The following is a 19,822-nucleotide window of genomic DNA, read 5'->3' as shown; positions in this document are numbered from 1 at the left end:
AGTTGCCTTTGTGAACAATATGCATGTAAGAAAACATCCTTTCACGGAGATGTGTTGGATTGCGTTTGATGGACCAGGTGCCTTCTGTGTGGACACTTGCAAAGCGAATTCATTTAATTCTCCCTCCTATCTTATCCTGCATGAATTCCTTCAGTCTTGTCTGTAATACTTCGCTTTCATTTCCCTTTATAGCTCCGGTTTCTTTTATCAATTTCTTTAAAAAGAAAAGCTTTGACAAGGAAGAAATGTTATTTTCTTATCATTCCTTTTGCACTCAGTCTCCTGGCTTGCTTGTATTCAATCTAAACTCTTATGAGAGTGCAATTGAAGTGCATGCTTCTCTCTGTGGATGTGTGTGTGTGCATATTTGTATGTAAGCATGTAGAGTGTGCACAAAAATATATTTGTGCCATTACACCAGTGTGAGCGCATGAGTGTCCATATGTGTGTGTCCGTTTATATGTGTGTGTGTCCGTTTATATGTGTGTGTGTGTGTGTGTGTGCACGCGTGCGTGTGCACGTGTATATACAGCCAGGGGGTTTAGCGGCTTACTGGCCCCCTACAGGCTTTAGGCAGGAACAGGAATTAGGCAAACTGTGGGAATTCTTACTGGGATTAAAATCACCAGCTCTACGATAAAAAAAAATAAATCTGGTAAATCCGCCAAATTGTGCGTTGAGACATAGTGTGAGGGCAGTGTGTGTATAAGAAAGAAAGAATAACAATTACGTAATGATTCTGTTCCCTTAACTCATATCATGACATCACAGACAGGCTTAAAGCTTTGGAGTTGTGTATGTTTGTGTGTGAAAGTGTACGTGTCTGTATGAGTGAGCAAGGAAGCCTAGATCATACATACACTGTGAAAAAAAATATTAAAATCACTGCACTTCAGTAATCCTATCTAATAAAAACTTAAAGACTGCGAGCAGATATAGCCTCATATCTCACCGGAGTGCAAGGTCCCTGGAGAGTACTGCAAGTGTGTCTGACGTGTATATGCGTGTGTGAGCACACCTCCATTAAATGGGTCAACGTCATTATGAATGTAATAAAAGCCTATTTAAATGCACAATGTGGGGTTGTATGGTGATGATGCCAATTTAAAAAAAAAAGGGGGCAAAATGTGACAGGATTGTTTTTTAATCAATGGAAAATCTGTGTGTTTGTCCTCCTGTGGTTCAATACAAAGGGCCATGCATGGATAGGGTATACATAGGTATCCATGCATGGCCATTTGTGTTGAACCACAGGAGGACAAACACACGTTTGTTCCACTGTTGGTGTAGGGACATCATACTGACATAATACATTCCCCGCGACGCAATGTGAGCGTTCATGCGATTGTCCCATTCTCCATCACACAAATTGAAATTTTTCAATTATAGCAATAAAGTCGCGTCAGGCTGTGTTGCGATACCCGGATTGCCCGGATGTCACTGAAGGCTTCAGAGTGTCGGGGGACATTCTCTGTTAGCCGACAGACCGCTGATAAGTGACGGGGAGCTCGAGGAGAGAGCTGGTGGCATTTTAGCGTCAGTGGGCACCCAGAGCTCTGTGATACTACTTCATATTTATACATAAAACAGACAAAATTGGACAATTCTTGGATAAAAGTAAGAGAGGAAGTTGAGCTACCTGGTAAGTGTAAAATATGTGTCTGCTACTTGATTTCCGCTATCGTTGTACTTTAATGTGAACAAGTAAGCATAGCATAGGGCTGATCAATTCGAACTCCATTCAGAAAACAAGCATTTTTAAAGTTATTGTCTTGCTGTCAGACCTGACAAAGCAAGAATTCATAATAGGCATCATTTGGAAACCCAGCAAATTGTGGGTTCATACTGCTGTAAAAAACCAGGTTGTGTTTACTCGTGTAAACTCACATTTTACTCGTTTTATGGGAAAACCAGGCGAGTAGTCCAACAATCAAACTCGGGCAGGTCATGCGACACAAAAATTAAGTTTGGGTTTGGTTTGAATGCACAGTTGGTGTGCATTCAGGATATACGAATATGAAACACACACACACACACACACACACACACACACAACAGACAGTCACACATCCTTAATGCACACATAAGTAAATGTCAATACGACCAGCTGGCCCTCGTGAACTTCAGTCGTAATATGACATGTCCGAAGAACTCATTGTCGTTATGTCAAGTATTTTTATGAATAGTGTCACACTATTTGTGCAGGATGTGTGAAGGTAAATCCGAGACTGTCCTATATACACAGTCAAATATTTGATACACACACAGTAAATGTATTACGCTGCTATTATTCTCATATGAAAGCCTTAGCTGAAGGTCTGAAGGCCCTTCACATTTAATCAGCAGCAAAAATTTTTGTGCCGCATCAGCCAACGTTTTCCTATGGAGAGAGTGACAACAATGAAGCTTGCATCAGTGGTACCTTGGGCGTTGAAGGTAGGTTGGATTTTACATCTCGCCACTGCACTCAGTTCAACACTGACCTTGTTTGCCAGTAACTTCTTTTATGAACTAACAATGAGATGACAGCTGCCCGTTACCTGAAAGTAAGAAATGTTTATTGTCTGTAGTTTTCAGAACTGTACAACACTCCCTTCAAATCATACCACGTCCTTAACAGGAACACTATGTCAACAGTCACATATGGCTTCCATGTTTCTGAATTGGCAGATAGGTTACAATGCTGCTTTCCATGCACGTGTTTTCTTTGTATAATGATAGCCAACATTTTGTCTGCAAATGCCGTTGTTTTACTATCATATTATTTTTTTCACTGCCCTAAAAAGAGGTCTAATAAGGCAAATAAGTGGAAACACCTGTATAGGTGGACCATTGGCGTGCAAGTTACCACAAGCCATTTGTGGACTTGATTGTGGCATTGGACAGACATTGCCAGTGTAAACTTCACAGGTTCACCAGTCTGAAGAGTGAAGACATTTGAAATCAGCCCTCATCTTGCCCTGAGGGTTGTTCTGTAGCCCAAATTGTTCCCCTCTACCACACCCAATCCCCACAAGCTCCTTCCCCACTCAGGGTGTGTGATCTGCCCACGGCACAGTATGTACACTTACACATACACGCCTGACTTCCCACTGAATCCAGTGATTGGTTTTTGCTCTGTGTGATGATGACATGTTGACAGAAGGATTTACTTTGCTGCCCAGTTTACATAAGACTCCTACCAAAGACAAATCTCAGGCTTCCTTCCAGGGTACCCCCAGGATTCTCAAAGTTAAATTTAAGACTTTTTAAGACCTTTTTAATACCACCTAGGATGAAATTTAATACCAACTTCACTGCCGTTTAATGCAAAATCTGTATTAATTTTAAACCCGAGAAAATTATTTACTAAATTACATGAATTTAATAAAATATTTAACATGCTATAGCTTGGGGTGTGTTTGTACTTTAATAACATAAAATGAATCAAGGATGTCACTTTGTGTTGAAAAGTGGTGGGGACATAAGGGTTCAGATTAGGGGTGTGACGATACACTTAGTTCACATGCACGATTCACAATATTGGGTTCACGAGAACAAGACAAGATATTTTAATACTATTTGATGAAATATTCAATGCTGAAATATATTTAAATAGAGGTCTGGGAGGAATTTTGAGCACTAAACACTTAATTTCCTGTATCAATTAATGGTAGAATTGTCTTTAATTAAATTAAGTGATTCAGATTTTTTCAGCTTAAACTTTTTGAAAAATGCACATTTGTTTCTTTTATCTTTAAATTGCATTGCATGTTTTCTTATTGTGCAAATAAACCTTTCTCAAAGTATTTTCATTTGTTTTTTTTAACATTTCTTGTTGCAAACCATTTTTCAGAACATATTTAACAAATGTTTTAAACAAAGTGATGGAGACATGTCACCAGTATCCCCAGCGTAAATTACACCTAAAATGAATCCACTATTTGTGCACTTAGAACTCTTAAGGGGTGAAATCAAAAATACTAACAAATAGTGCAGAATGAGTTGTTACAATTAGTTACACCTTGGCTAGATAAGGTAATGCCAATTGCTTCAGTGATTATTCATTTATTCAAGGCTGCTTGAAATATAGTATTTATTGGCTTTAAAGCAGCAGGGATAAGGAGTTGGGCTCCTGTTTGTCGTTTCCTAGTTCCCGTGATCGGCACACCTGGTGATGTAAGTTTAATGTGCGTTAGTTTGATGTTTCCAGTTGTATGTACATTATATAACGTTAGCCTACAACAACGGCGCAACGCCGAAACACACAGACACGGTCCTCTTCTCGTAAAGCTGAACACTGATGCAAACAGTAACGTTATCTGTACTGCCGTATAACATCAGAGTCACACCAAACGGAGTAAATATTGAAGTCTCACACACAAAAGTATTCATTTATGACTTTACGGCATTAATTAAATTCCTATGAAAGGACAAGAAAAATTTAAGACCTTGGTAAACGAAATTTAATACTTTGGTAATGAAATTTAAGACTTTTAAGGGCTTATTTTGGAATATGAAATTTAATACTTTTAAGACCCCACGGGGACCCTGCCTTCAATCACTAAAGCTTAAAGATGCCTGAGCAAGCCAATCATATCTGAAAAATTTAAGAAAGAATTTCCACAACAAAATCAATGGTGGTCTTAAAAAAATCTGCATTTCAAGGCTACATTTGTCCGCCACATTCAACTGCAATATTTATTTTCTAGAAATTTAAAAACAAAATGACTACTGTCTTTAAGACTACATCCACACACGGAGATTGTTTTTGTTGGAGAACGAGAGGAGATTGTTTTCGTTGGAGAACGAAAACAATCTCCGTCCACACCAGCATTTTAGCTGCGTTTCAAAGTTGATCTCAGTCTAAATTCAAACGACTAAAAAACGCACACATAGTGGCCGTTCACGTACACTGGGCATGCGTATGTCGTTGTAAACAGGAAGCAGATTGTCTACTCAGCAGTTGCAGAAGATCTGGTGAAAGAATAAAGTACTGCTACAGATGAAGAACCACACCAGATTTTTTATTTTTTTTTGCATGGATGGACAAGGAGGTGGAACTGTTACTGGAAGTAACACACGACTTCAATCTATTATTACAAGAAACTAGAGCCCGACCGTTATGGGTTTTTTAATCCGATACCAGTTTTGATATTTGAGGATTGTAAAATCCGATATATCGGCCGATTTTCTTTTTCACCCTTATTTTAAGAAATACATAACATAAACAAACATTATCCCTAATGTATGCTATGTTGAGACAATTCCAAGATACCATGAACTAATGCAGTATAAAAAGAAACTTTAATTGTTATAAAAAGTACTTTGAACAAAAGTACAACAAAATATATTAGTTTTGATAAATAAGAGTCAAATGTATAAAATACAGAAAACATTTTACAAATATCTGATTTATAAGAAATTATCGAGTACTATTACTAATTAACATTAAATTAAATAGTAAATGTACTGTGGGGGCCAGCGAAACTATAAAAAATACCAATCATGTCACTGCTATAATATTAATGGTAAACAGGGCTCTGCTGAATAGGCAACAAAATAATATAAATATTTTTTGTCATGAAGTAGTTATTACCTTACATATAATCTGCTGCAATTACTACTTTCTACTATGTAGCATATTCACATCTAGTTTATCCCTTTAACAGCGCTGTTAATTCTAGCCAAAGCTAAGAGAAACCATTTCCTAACCACAATGTGGCTCTAAAACATGTCGTCTACGATGTGACAGTGACCAAGAGGAAACGCTGCTGTTGAATTAGTTTAATACTACATGACTGTCTACAACGAGGACCTGCAACTTTGAGATTTCACACTAACATTTCACATTCAAAAGAGCAGCTAAATAACTTTGCTTGGCCCGACGCCGTGTTAGATAGGCCTACTTGTTCAGCTCATGTTTATTTATTTATGTCCCCTCTCATTTCTGGCGTACCAACTGTAAGACAAGCGGCTCGCAGATATATTTAATATACGTTAAACAATAAAAGTTTAACCGCTCATTAAAGTTAGCGCTCCTCTACTGAAAAACATGGCATTAGCCAGCTTTGTGGCTAATTTAGCAACGGGCAGCGTCAACTGCGTGATGTTTAGGAATATTTAGAAGTAATGAATTAGAGAAATAAGAGGACCATTCGCTAGAACTGTTTCAGAAATAAGTCTACAATCATGTTTGTCAGCAGTGTAACCACCACTTACCTATCGTTACTGTAACATTAAGCACACTGCTGTGAGCCTTGAGAGGGAAGTGAAAAACGGGAGGGATCGGAAGTATGGTATGTTAAGAGGAGAAGTAATGAGGGTTTTTTTTATTATTTAAATTATGTAATTGACGTGACAAATGACAAACTCACCGGGAACACTTACTAGGAGCTACTCTTCGGTTGTTGCAGCGTTGTTAACAAAGGAGCTGCAGCGCGCCCTCTGGTGGGCAAACTATGCAACACTCATGACATGAGGGAAGGATCCGACTCTCTGTTTCTCTTTTTAATAGTGATATATCGGCTGTTATAAACACAGATGCAGATATAGCTGAAAGTAGCTTATATTGGCCGATAATATCTGCAAAATAATAAATCGGTCGGGCTCTACGAAAAAGCTCTAGTTTTTACGTTACAGCATTCCTTACACACAGGAATTCGCATGTGCTTACACACACATACATAGACAACTTGAGACAGCCATGGTATGGTTTAGGCTAGAGAAACTTTGCCTCCTTCCAGACTTGGCTTTAATTCAGTGTGACAGAGGGTTAGTTAGCTGTTCTGTACAACAGAGAGCCGGCAGGGCAGCGAGCTTTCATTACAAGGCAAACAAGACCCAGTTTACAGTCAGAAGATGCCTGTGCTGGCTGTCCAACTGCAACATGAAGGGGATTTTGACACACACACACACACACACACACACACACACACACACACACACACACACGGGCTGCAACTAACGACTAATCTGTTATTTATTCGATTAGTCGACTAGTCATGATTATTTTGTCGCCCCCTAACCCTAATTAAACCATTTAACTAATTAAATATCTTTCAAGTGAATTACTGATCTCTGACAGCCTAACTAGCTAATGTTACCATTAAGTGAACGAGGTTTACTATTCACAATGAACACAGTATCAACGCCAGGGGGAAAATAGGGAAGACAAGACAGCGTAGGATATTCCTATAATTCACTGATTTATACAAACTTTAAAACTTTTAACTGTTTAACAAAGATTTTTGCTTTGGAATTATATTAAATAAAAGTACATTAAAAGCAAGTACTATATCCACAACTGTACACTAACAATGTAATGTCTAGTTAGAACAATAAAGCAACAGGCCCCTTTCATACTACTTGTTTGTTTTTCAAAAATGCTTATAGGTTTTAGGCAATAACTCAGTGGAGAATGTTCTGTAGGCTACATCACAAGCCAGATGTTCCTTGATGTATTTTTAACCATTACTCATTACTAATAACTTTTTTAAAGCTGGGTATACGACAGTGTTGTGTTGGGCAGATTTGTGCTGCGGTGTTTATGAGAGAGCGGCGATGAGCTAGAATCAAATAAGATTTTAAATAAGCCTAGTAAAATAAAAATCAGTAGCCTATGTGGCGGTCAGCGTTGATATTGTGGCGGGCCACCACAAATATATGAACGTATAGGAAACACTGCCTTTCCTCTGTTGTTGCTGCTGCAGTGGTCTGTAGGCTATGGGGCTACGCAGAGGCTGCGCCGTCACCTGAAGTGACCTCCTCAAAACTGTAACTACACGTCCAGTCGACGCGGACCATAAGCTCTGTGATTGGTCGGCTGGGTAGCCTCACAATGCCTCCGAGCCGACCGGACGTACCCCATGCTTTGAAGTAACATTTACTAGCGGCCAAAACGGCGGCTGTCACACAGTGACCATTCGGTCGGTAAAATTTGAAAAGGCTACACCAGCCACACGTTTACAATTTTACCCCCATTTACATTAGCGGAGTGCTAAACCAGAAGTTAGCCTGCTCAGCCAGCACAAGTCAACACAGTGGACGCTGTAGCGCTACTGTCGACTAGTGTTTGGGGGTGTAATTGCAGAATGACGGACACACCTACGCACAAGTATAAATGCGTAGGTACGCACATAGACCTTACGCAGGAGTATAAATGGGCCTTTACTGGGACCAGGCTCTGTGGGAGTGACTGGCCGGCCGGCTGCCACCGCTAACCTCGTGGGCGCTTGTGGAGCTTCTCAAACACGAAAACGTTTGAGCACATTTTCGATTCACCATCAACTTTGGTAAAACTGCCATTATTCAAATTCTACACAGTTGATTTCTCGCCTCACAACCGCTCAAAAGTGTATTTACTGATGAAATAGCGTACAAACCTTAAACAAAACTAAAAACAAAAGCCGCTCTGCTGTTCGCCTCTTTCTACATTACTTTCCGCTTCTCGCATGAATGCTTCTTCTTCGTGAGTAGTCTTACAATCAAGCCAATCAAGTCATGGCTGACAGTGGAAGCAATACTGCCCCCAGCACTTCCTGTAGTGCATTGCAGTTGGAAATAAACAACCAGAAATGTTCCTAATATGAAGATTGCTATCTCTCCCTTAAACGGCATCTATGTAACTATGAGACGACAATGAAATTTCACGTAGACAAATTTTTATAGTCGACGTCGTCGATTACGTCAACTAATCGTTGCAGCCCTATCACACGCACACACACACACAACTGTACAAAAAGTGAAACAGAGTGAGCTGAGTTGTAATAATCTAAATCACCTGTATAGCCCGTCAGACATTTTGCTTAGTTAAGGTATTTGCATAACATTGAAAAAAGAAAACAAAGAACAGATATGGTAACGCATGACGAGGTGCCCCGATATAGAAAAATAATAGACCAGACAGCATCAGAGAGTGAAATGTGTGTAACTTACCTGTAGAAAATGTGTAAAGGGGGTTTCAGACTAGCTTCTGTCTTCTTCTTTGTCTTCCTTTCTGTCTCCTTAGTTTAAGTCCAGGTTTGACTTCTAACCAACTCTTCTCATGACTGGGATAATACTGCACCTAAGGTAGGAGAGAAGAAGAAACAAAAACAGGGTTAGATGGTTGGATTAAGATGAAGTATTAAGTCAAATACGTTAGAAACTGTGCCTGTGATAATGCAACTAAAGCTAAAATATATAAGTGGATTAATCGATTAGTCAAAAGAACATTAACCAGCCACAATTTTGATAATGGATTAATCATTTAAGTCTTGGAAAATTGCCAAAAATTCTCATATGTGGAGATGCTGAGTTTCATGGACTTCTGATAGTAAAAACTAGGGATGCACCGAAATTAAAATTCTTGGCCGAAGCCCAAACCAAATAAAATAAATATTTTTCCCCATTTATTTTGCCTTTTTTTTACCATTGCATGAATTAAATAGTCAAAATGTGCTTTTTACTCAGTGTTTCCCACAGGATTTGGAGAGACTATGGTGGGTGGGTCCTGTAAAGTAAATTCCATGTCTCCATTTACTTTTAATGTACACCTGTAATATGTTTTATACTTTCTGTGAATACAATCCAATTAATTAATTAATTTGCTATGGCAACCACCAGCGCTTGTAGAAGCAGCAGCCGGTAGCTCCTTCAAACTTCGCTACACTTTTGTTTTTTTATCTGTTTTTTTCTGGCTTTATTGCCGAAACACGTGTTACCTCTGACATAAGTACAGTCATTGGAAGATAAAGGTTTTCGGATTAAAGAGCAGCAGACCACGATCCAAATAAAAAATCTTGTACTCTTACTTCTATACTGTATAGACACCTTATTTTGAAAAGCGGACGTTGTTACATGTGTATCCTCACGCTAAATTCATCAAGTCTGACCCAGTTTGATAAATAATGTTTTATGTGGTTCTTGTATTGCGCAACATGAAGACTTCATAGCATCTCTTCAGGCAGGACTCTCATACTGCAACACTTGTCTTTGTAAAGAGAGAAACTGACAGGATAAAGTCGCTAACCTGCCTGTCAGCTCGAACTGGTCTGTTTCAGTGGATTTACCATAAAGGCTTGAATACATGTGCACTCCAAATTTAGGTGCGGCTAGCTTAATCGCCTTCTCATAAACAAGTGACAGAAATACTGTGCCAAGCGGGTCACACCGTTTGTTGCCTTTTCTATGAAGTCGGCCACAGATGGAGTGGATGTGCTAGGAGACAATTCAGCAGAATAGCGTCTGCAAACGGCAATTTTTGCTTCTTTCTCGGACACTTTAAAATGCTTCCACACTGCCGACATGTCAACGTAATTGTTCGGTAAAATGTATTCGGTCTTTTGACGTATTAAGCCGAACACCAAAAGTGCTTTTTTTTGCTATTTTTGGCCGATTAATTTCGGTGGCTGAACATTCAGTGCATCCCTAGTAAAAACCTTGGGGAAAATGTGATCGATATTATTCACTATTTTATACACATTAAATTAATTGAGAAAACCATTGGCAGCTTGATCTATCATAAAAACCATCATTAGTTGAAGCCCTAAATGTGACTATTATATGACACCCTCTATTTTTTTCTTTTTTTTTTTTAAATGGGACTTTCACTTTGGTCTCTTTCACAGATGATGATGATGATCTGATGCAATTTCTGTAGGCCAAAATAAAGTCCATCTTCCCTGCTTTTCCCTCCTTTTTTTCTTGCCCCTATTTACTGGGAATTACCAAACACAGGGGCTATTACTGGCAAGACTAGCAGCCTCCACAAGCTTCTGCACTACAGTTTATACATTTTATATTATGTGCCACAGAGTCAGATTTTATAAGAAATTTGCAGGATTGCTTTACAGCTCATAAAACACGAGAGGAACAGGATGAAGGGATGTTCTTCCAGTACAAACAGGGGGAAACTTTCAAATTTCCTCACTATAGCAGATGGTGGAATGACTCAACAGCCAATGAAAATCTCTTCAACAACCCTAGGATCCACAGCACTGATCCCTTTCTTTATCCGCGTCAGGAAAGACGACAATATAAGGATGCGATATTAGGAAATGTTGTCACAGAAGTAGTGGCTCACAAACAGTATCACCAGTATAAGGTTATGGCTGTTAATTATCTCAGTCAGGTGGTAATAATACACTATATATAGTAATGATGTCTTAAAATGTTGCTAGTTTCAATTTATTTAGTATATCATAGCAAGATCAAGGAACTGTCTTCATGTTTTCCACACCAGTTGTTTCACCACTTTCAGGGTCACAGGGAGCCCAATCTCTTTCTCAGAATGCATTTGGCAGACGCTATCTCAAATGAAAAGTCATGGGATTTTAAACAAGGGAAGTGACTCCTGTTTCTTCCCATTTCAAATCCACGAGTTCAAGGACACTACACACAGCGCTGTAAATATTGACAAACACAAGCTTTCACATGCACACACCCACAAGCAAGCACAAATTTAATATTTTTCTTTCTCTCTCACGCACACACACACACACACACCACATCTGAGCGAGTTGTTCTGACAGCAGAGCGCCGTCAGCTACTGGACTGTGTTTCGTTTTGACAAGCAGGTGGTGCAGCATCCACAGCATTACCAATGAACACAACCTGACCCTGAACTATACACACTGTTTTACTTTACAATACATTACATACATACACATTAAACCAACTGTTGTCCACAAGCAGACTGACAACCAGGAAGTAAAGCAGATCCATTATTCAGCACATAAAGGACCCTGTGACCTTTGCTTTGAGACACTTCCACCTGTGTGTAATCAAACTGGAAGCTGGTGTCATTTTTTCTCCTCCTCTACCCTCTGTTCTCATTTTATCATGTTTTCTCACCCTGCCCTCTTCTCTTATTGGTTTCACCCTGCAGCCCACCACCCCCAAACTCCTCTTCCTCCCCTCTCTTTTTGATCGTGCCGAGTGGCAGATTGGGTGCTCAGAGGAAACACATTCAATAATAAAAGAAGGAGAGAGGATGGAGGGATGAGAAGAAGGATAAAAATGTATTGTGCCCCTTCTGAGTGTCTCTGAATGATTTATAACACAAACTGACGCTTGCACGATCCTCTGGGGAAGTTGCGGCTGCACTTCTCCTCCTCATTCACTCCACCCCGCTTGGCATTTTTGGCCAATCAACAAAAGAAACATATAATAGAGAAAGATTTATTAAAAGGATTTACTCAAGAGGCTTTCAAATGTATCTTATTTTAAAAGATACAATTCAAACATATCCTTATATACTACTGCAATTAGTCGATTAATTGCTCACATTGGAGAAGCTGGAACGACAGAATGCTCTTCATTTTTGCTCTAAAGAAATCAATAAATGGATTATCAAAAATGGTTGCTGATTAATTTTCTGTCAGTTGACTAATCAATTAATCAACTAATGGTTTCAGCTCTAGCTAAATTAAAAAAAACTGTACTGGATTTTGGTGAAATGTCAAGAAAGAAAAGTTAATATGAAAAATAATAAAATATATAAAAGTTAACATATACAGTATTTTATTTACAGTACAGAAAAAAGGACAACTGAGATAAATAATGCTTTTCATAAGCTGAGGGGAATGATTTGCAGTACACTGTTGCTAATAGACACATCTACACTAATTATTGCAAAACAGTTAGATTTGGCTTAATAACAAAATTATAAAAATAGATTATCTGTTTTATAAAATCTATGTATGTGCACATTTGCTGTGCTTGGAACATGGGAAGAAAGAATGGCAGCATTAAATAAATACAAAGAGGCCAACTTGGATGAGGGCACTGCAATGTCCCTGTGACCATGAATTCACATGTATGTATGTATGTATGTATGTATATGTATATGTATATGTGTATGTGTATGTGTATGTGTTTGAGGAAAACACTGGGTTACAAAGGTCATTGTGCCAGCTGAGGCATGGCATAATAAAAAGGCACAAGAAAAAAAGCTAAGAAAGAGGCACAAGGAACGCAAGTGTCATAAACAGCAACAACATGAAAAGAGACGATGGATAAAAGTAAGAAGGGAGCGAGACAACGAAAAAGAGAATCCGAAAGAGAACAAAGGGAGTTAAAGCCAGCGATGCTCCAATTCCCTGATTTTCAGGTCTTGCTTCTTCTTCAGGTTAATATTAAGCTGCTTTTCACACACAGCTTGGTAGGACTAAATTGACTGGACAGTGCTCAACTTGTGCGTTACAAACTACAACCACTAGTAGAAATGAGAGAGATAGAAAAAATATGCAGAAAGTATTTGTGTGTTGTTTTGCTATCCTTGAGAGTTTCAGACCTTCAGAGTGAAGACACATTTGCGAAACCAGATCATTGTAGCAAATTCTTACTTACCTACCAAGGCCTGTGGGGTTAAGTTCAGGCAATTTGGGCTCTAACAAAAATAGTAAGACAGACACCACCACCATCCATGGTATATAGTGGTATAACAGTACCACAGTCTTTCTGACAAGTTTGTTGGTGCTTTGGCTAATGACAAAAATCTTGATATCCAAACTCCTACTTTCCGTTCCTCCTGTTACATGACACACTGTGATATGAATCATAAATCTTTGACTCACTAGCTGTCAATTTCCGAGGCAGAACTTGGCCAAGCACACTGTTTCCACAACCTTGTATTGCATTTCTGCTCTCATGCGAAACAATCCAATAGAACAGCTTTCAGAGGGTTTGGCCAAACAATTCATCAAGTTGGATGTGATATTGCGTATCAAAGGACTTTGGCCAAGTTCAGGCCTCTTTCTGTTTTGATTTTTCTAAGCGTTCATGAAATGTTTCCAAACAAACGGGCTGCTGCAGGTATCCATGATGACATTACTTGATGACTACATGGGGAATTCTATGTGAAGGGAATGATTCCCTTTGCCAGCAGCCATCAAAGTAATGTTGAGTGAGTCAATTAAAAACTAAAGAAGCAATTATTTAAATCAGTAGATTTAAAATGTTGAACTGACTAGCTCTCAGATGTGGATATATTTCATCAGTCTGAATTAATCTGCACACTTAAAGCACTCTAAACAAATATACAACTGGTTACAACACTTTATCTGTCTTTGACTGAATTAAATCAATGATAATGATGAGACACTCCATGATTCCCAAAGTGCCTGGTGATGACTGAGGTGGGCTTTTGATGAGTCATGCTGGAGGTAGGTGTGCTTTAAAAAAAAAAAAAAAAAAAAAAAAAAAAAATATCACATATCCCATTGTGAAATACTGCTTTAAATAAAGCTGAGACAACCAAATATGAGGCGATTTCCACAACATGCAAAATACTCCCAGGATGGAAATAAACTAATCCACTGAGATAGAAAGAAACTAAACATTATGTCCTGATTATTCTGCCAGGGTGGCATGGTGTGGATTTTTATAGCAGTGACTCATTTTCACAGAGTGAGGAATACACACACACACACACACACACACACCCCACTCTAAAGCAGGATTTGGAGACTTTGGGGCAGCTCTCATCTCAGGAGCTTAGTGACACTATTGAGACATGCATGCACACAAACACACATACACAGCAAAGACTGTTACCTTCTCAGATTAGCTTTAAGGCTAATGTGGGTGTTGGTGAATTGAGGGACAAATATGAGACAAATAAGTGGCCTATCCACCAGCTTAAAGCACTGGGCCAACTCTAAATGTGTAGTTTATTTGAAACTATTTGCTCTTGTTGCCTTAAAGCAAAACAAAAAGCCCAAAAGCTCATAGTGGCTCCTCCACTTGTCTTGTGGACCTTTTTCACAGACCTTTCCACCTGTACTCTGGGCATAATGTGCTCACCTGAGATAAACTTGTGAGCCTTTCAATCCAGACTTTAACTATGGGAGATACAAGAAAAAAAAAACACCACAACAAATCTTTTGATCAAGACTTTTGAGCAATGATCTTACCCTTCAAAAAAACTGGAGCTGCCTTTGAACAGGTACAACACACATATATATTCACCAGAGTATTTTGTTATTAGATCGCAGCTGAAGAGATAGACAGGAAATGTGGTCGAGAGAGAAGAGATGACATGCAGCAAAGCATCAAACTGTGGTGGCTGCAGTAAGGACTTCAGCCTTGTACATGGTGTGCTCGTCTACCAGTAAACTGTTGTTAATGGACACATCTACACTGATTATTGTAAAACCTTTAAATTTGGCTTAATAACTTAAAATCATAACATTGGATTATCTGTTTTATAAAAATCTGTTTATGTGCACATTTGCTGTGAGTGGGACGTGCAGAAAGAAAGGCAGCATTAAATAAATAAAGAGGTCAACTTGGATGAGGGCACTGCAATGTCCCTGTGACAATGATTTTATATGAGTGTGTGTGTGTTGTGTTTGAGGAAAAGACTGGGTTACAAAAGGTCAGTGGGCCAGCTGAGGCATGGCATGAAAAAATCTGTTAAACACATGAAAAAAAAAGCTGAAGAGAGAGACAGGAAGTGTGGGCGAGAGAAAAGAAATGACATGCAGCAAAGCATCGACCTGGGGCTGCTGCAGTAGCGACTTGTACATGGTGCGCACGCTCTACCGGGTGCGCCAACTTTCTTGCCAAGATTGATACCGTACACTAAATATAAAGCTAAAGCCAAGAGTTGGTCCTCTTAGCTTAGCATAAAGACTAGAAATAGGGGGTAACAGCTAGCCTGGCTCTGTCCAAAGATTAAATAAATCTGCCTACCAGCTCCTACAGCTCACTAATTAACACGTTATATCTTGCTTGTTGAATTTTTCCAAAAATGTAAATGTTAAAACAACACATTGTGGGGTTTTACAGGGATTTATGTGCTGGACTGTTTCATGGCCAGGCGCAGTGACTTCCTGGAGTTATCTTTTGTTCCAGTTCTTTTGCTAAGCTAAGGTAACAGTCTCCTGGCTCTAGCTTTAGATTTAGTGCACAGACATTAGTGATATCAACTCTGGGCAAGAAGTGTATTTCCCAAAATGTCAAACTATTTCTTGAACCTTAAGCTAATATTAGACACCTTAATCATCCAGTTAAGAATACAAATCACGGTCAGGGAGCCCTAAGTCAAATCTCTTTTTTGTTTGTCTCTCTCACTCCCTAGACTTGCTGGGAAGTAGGCCATATAACAGTCATTATGGCATTAATAAAATGTAGGAGTGCTGGTAGAAGAATGATTTAGATCAGCTCTAGATAGTGCCAAGCCAAATCATTTACACTACTAGACTAAGCAGAGGACTGCAGCTCCTTTTTGCCCTAAAGATTTAGCTCAATATCAATCTTAATCTCCACAGTGATGTAGAAAAGCTACTTGCAATGATGCAGACTTACCGGGTATTATACAGTGGGAGTAGCACACGACATATGAAAGCCTTCACACGTAAGAAATCCCCCCCCCCCCCCGTGTGTGGCAACTATGCAATATTAAGCTAGCCTGGGGCATTTGTAGTGTATGAGAGTAACCAGTGGCAGTGGGGACCCTTACAGACTCAAACATGATTCTCTCTCTCTCTCTCTCTCTCTCTCTCTCTCTCTCTCACACACGTTGGAGGAATCCCCCATTCAGGTAATTACATTTCCCTACAGTTACATTTGTTTAATTAATTATTTGATTCACAGAAATCTTTTATCATCCTTATTTCAAAGTAATTTTTTAAAGCTAAATTTCACAGGTTCCTTCAATGTTAGTAAACTTAATATCTTGGTGTTTTGGACGCTTAGTCAGAGAAACCAAGGCATTTCAAGACTTCACCTTGTGCTCTTTGAACTTGTGAAGGGCATTTGGCAACATTTTATAGACCAAACAATTTATCAACTGTAAATAACCATCATTTGCAGTCCTTATTTATCTAAAAGGCATACAATTTTTTATATTTTATATAATGTTTCTCTGTCAAATGAGAAGCGGATTACTCGGATTACAACTGCCACGAGTTGAACAATAAGTTAATAAATGAATGCCTGACACACAACTTTCTTTTGGGAGTCTGCAAAGGGCGCAGATGTACTGCTTTCATGCAGGGCATAATAACATCGCCCTGCTCAAAATAAAAAGCAATTCTGTCCGATGGATTGCCCTGGAAAACATGAACTTATGTCAGTGCCCTGAGGATCACTAACAGTGCGAAAACAGAGCAAAATCCTTGCAGCAAAATCAAAAATCTTAGCGATAACCTAACATAAGGCATATGTTAGTCCAGCGTGCATACACATGTTTTGGCACACAAAGGCCATCCCTCATTCAGTGTGAAAGCTTTTTTAGAGCAGTTCCATGAATCCAGAGGGGTCAGTGTGTGTGTTCGTCCCACCGGAGTGAAGCCTGGAGTTTTCTCTATTAAAGCCATTCATCCTCTCTGGCAACTATCAGTGCTAACGTCTTTTCAGCTGAGCTTTTTTCAGCCTGGTCAATAGTGTGTGGTGTCTACGGTCTCTCTTTTTCCAAGCTCACACAGTCTTTCACACACACACACTCAATCTCCCACTGTCTTTTTCCAAACCCCTACCCCCTTAAGGAAACACACACCCACCCACCCACCCACACACCCACACCCACACCCCACACCCACACCCACACACACACCCACACCCACACCCACACACACACAAACACACACAAACAAGCAAACACACTAAGTGCAGTGTCACAGAGCGCCGTCACCAGGCTGTTATATTATTCAACAGTCCCTCACAGACAATTTTGCACATCAGAGAAAGTGGGGGAGGAGGAGGAGTGTGTGTGTGTGTGTGTGTGTATGGGGGGGTGTCTACTCATGGGTACCACCAGTGGGGACTGAGTGTTATGAGGATCAACAGGTTCCACACATAGACAGGACAGGATAGAGAGCCGAGGAGCAGGAGAACATCTCCTTCTGCTAGAGAAACTGCATTTTGACCAAAACAGGTAATCAGATGCTTCGGCTACGTATCCTTTTACTTGACATACCCTGTGATCCCCTATAACCACCAACTAAACAGTGATTGGTATTGCCCTTAATCTATTTATAAAGGCCTTGGGAGACAGTAGCTCAGGTGGCAGAGGCAGTTGGCTTACATTAATTGTAGGGTTGGTGGTCTGAATGAAGGGAACAGAAAAAATAACAACAACTAAAAGCAGTTTGGTAATATCTTCATCACTCTACTTTGCAAGCACTTTTGGCTGCATGATGACAGCTTCCCGGGGCACCATGTGTCTTCCGTGACATGCCTGCAGTAAAACACATGTCCAAATGTGGGAGTTTGATGTTTATATAATTTCTCTCGGGCAATCATTTTGGTCCGACACTATTTTTGAAAACCCTTGTAGCACAGTACCAGTTCATTATTTTAAAAGCACGACTCCACCAGCACCACCTCCTCTAAGCTGACTCACTGAACAAAACACCAACATGAACACGTGTTGGATCTTCTTCAAAATGTGTCCGAAATCCATTCAATTAATCTAAAGTGATTTCAGTCTGTGCGTGGGCACCTTAGCAAAAATGCCTTAATAATAAATAAATAAATAAATATAATATTTATATTTATGAAATAAATAAAACATACAATAAAACTTTAAGAAAACAAGAAAACACAGGAGGCATAGCATGAGCACCATGATAGCAGACATGGCTGAAACTCTGAAACCCAGGTAGAGCGCGGTAACCTAGATCTTTTCTTTCCAACTCAGAAAATCTCTCATACATTAGCTTGGCTTCTGGCTGTGGGTCAGTTAGATTATGTACAGTATGAGTATATGAAAGGACACTTTCCTATATGATCGTGTAGGCAGAGTTTGTAGGAGAAATATGGCTGTGTGTGTTATGTGCTTATAATGCGTCTTGGATTAAAATGAGAAAAAGAGATAAAGAGGTTGTCAGGAGAGGATGAAAGAGAAAAAAGAAAAGTAAGGAACAAGTACATGACAAAGGTGAGAACAGGTTCAGACTGATGAACACTGCTGCCACAGTCAATTATCACAAATTCACAGACATGCAACATTTTACAGTACAGGGAGTAAAACAGGTGAAGGAGTGTCCTTTTCTACAAAGTCTTGTCCCACTGGTTCCCCAAACATTTTGGCCTGTGACCCCTTAAAAACAAAGCAATGTGTCCACTTGCGACCCTGCTGTGTTTACGAGCGATGAGCCGTTCAACTAAACAAATAATAAACAGATATTTGTCCTCCGATTGTTTCTGACATACATCATCATCCAGCATTTCACACAAAAAGTATTAATACCAGAAAACTTTGATTAATAGCCCAAGCTTTTATTTGCTAAAATCACCGAATTGACCCTGCCTTTATTTCGGACAAGCCTTTAATTCCTCTTGCACAAAACTGAAATAGGCCACTATGAAACAGCATTTTTATTTGAAACAGAATATTACTTCCAATAATATCAAATGCATGTCATTCATTTGATCTAGCTCCGACAAACAGCTTATGCACTTTTATTTTGAAGGCAGCAACGTAACGAAAACAACAACACAGTGCAGGACAAGAGAAATGTGGCAGAAGTTAGCAGACAGACAGCGGACAGGATTCACAACTTAGATGAATTTTTATGAAAAGCTGTGGACCGGTGGACCCTTACAGACTAGCAGGAATATAAATAATGACTGAACGATTGAATTGTGGAGAATCTAACCGATCTAACCATGTTCAGCATGTCCATACTGACATATTGATCATACATTTGAATATTAATATTTGTATTAACGATCTAAGCAGCTAAGAAGCAGCTAAAGCGGGCAACCCGGCAGGGTCTAAGAGGTTTTATAAATCCAAAGAACTTGCGTTAAATGGTGACCTGCGTTTATTTATCAAAATGTGTTCCCACACCAGGCCAGTAAACAATTATTTGGGACTCGGCTACTAACTGAAGTTTTACGGTATTTAGTA

General features: G+C 39.4%; 1 protein-coding gene across 4 annotated transcripts in view; it reads right to left on the bottom strand.

The window, feature by feature from the left end:
- taok3a (TAO kinase 3a) overlaps positions 1 to 19,822 on the bottom strand; it is an 84,406-nt gene that overhangs the window by 47,153 nt on the left and 17,431 nt on the right. For all 4 annotated transcript variants that reach the window (XM_038702437.1, XM_038702436.1, XM_038702439.1 and 1 more), the window contains one exon: positions 8,917 to 9,046. The gene's annotated coding sequence lies outside the window, so the exon portion shown is untranslated. The remainder of the gene's footprint in view (positions 1 to 8,916; positions 9,047 to 19,822) is intronic.

Source organism: Micropterus salmoides, unplaced genomic scaffold, assembly GCF_014851395.1.
Source record: "Micropterus salmoides isolate LMB-PRFRI ecotype aquatic unplaced genomic scaffold, ASM1485139v1 Ms_hic_scaffold_7, whole genome shotgun sequence".
In the NCBI taxonomy this organism is placed as follows: Eukaryota; Metazoa; Chordata; class Actinopteri; order Centrarchiformes; family Centrarchidae; genus Micropterus; species Micropterus salmoides.
Note: the sequence above shows the minus strand (reverse complement) of the source record. Positions and strands in the feature narration are given on the sequence as shown.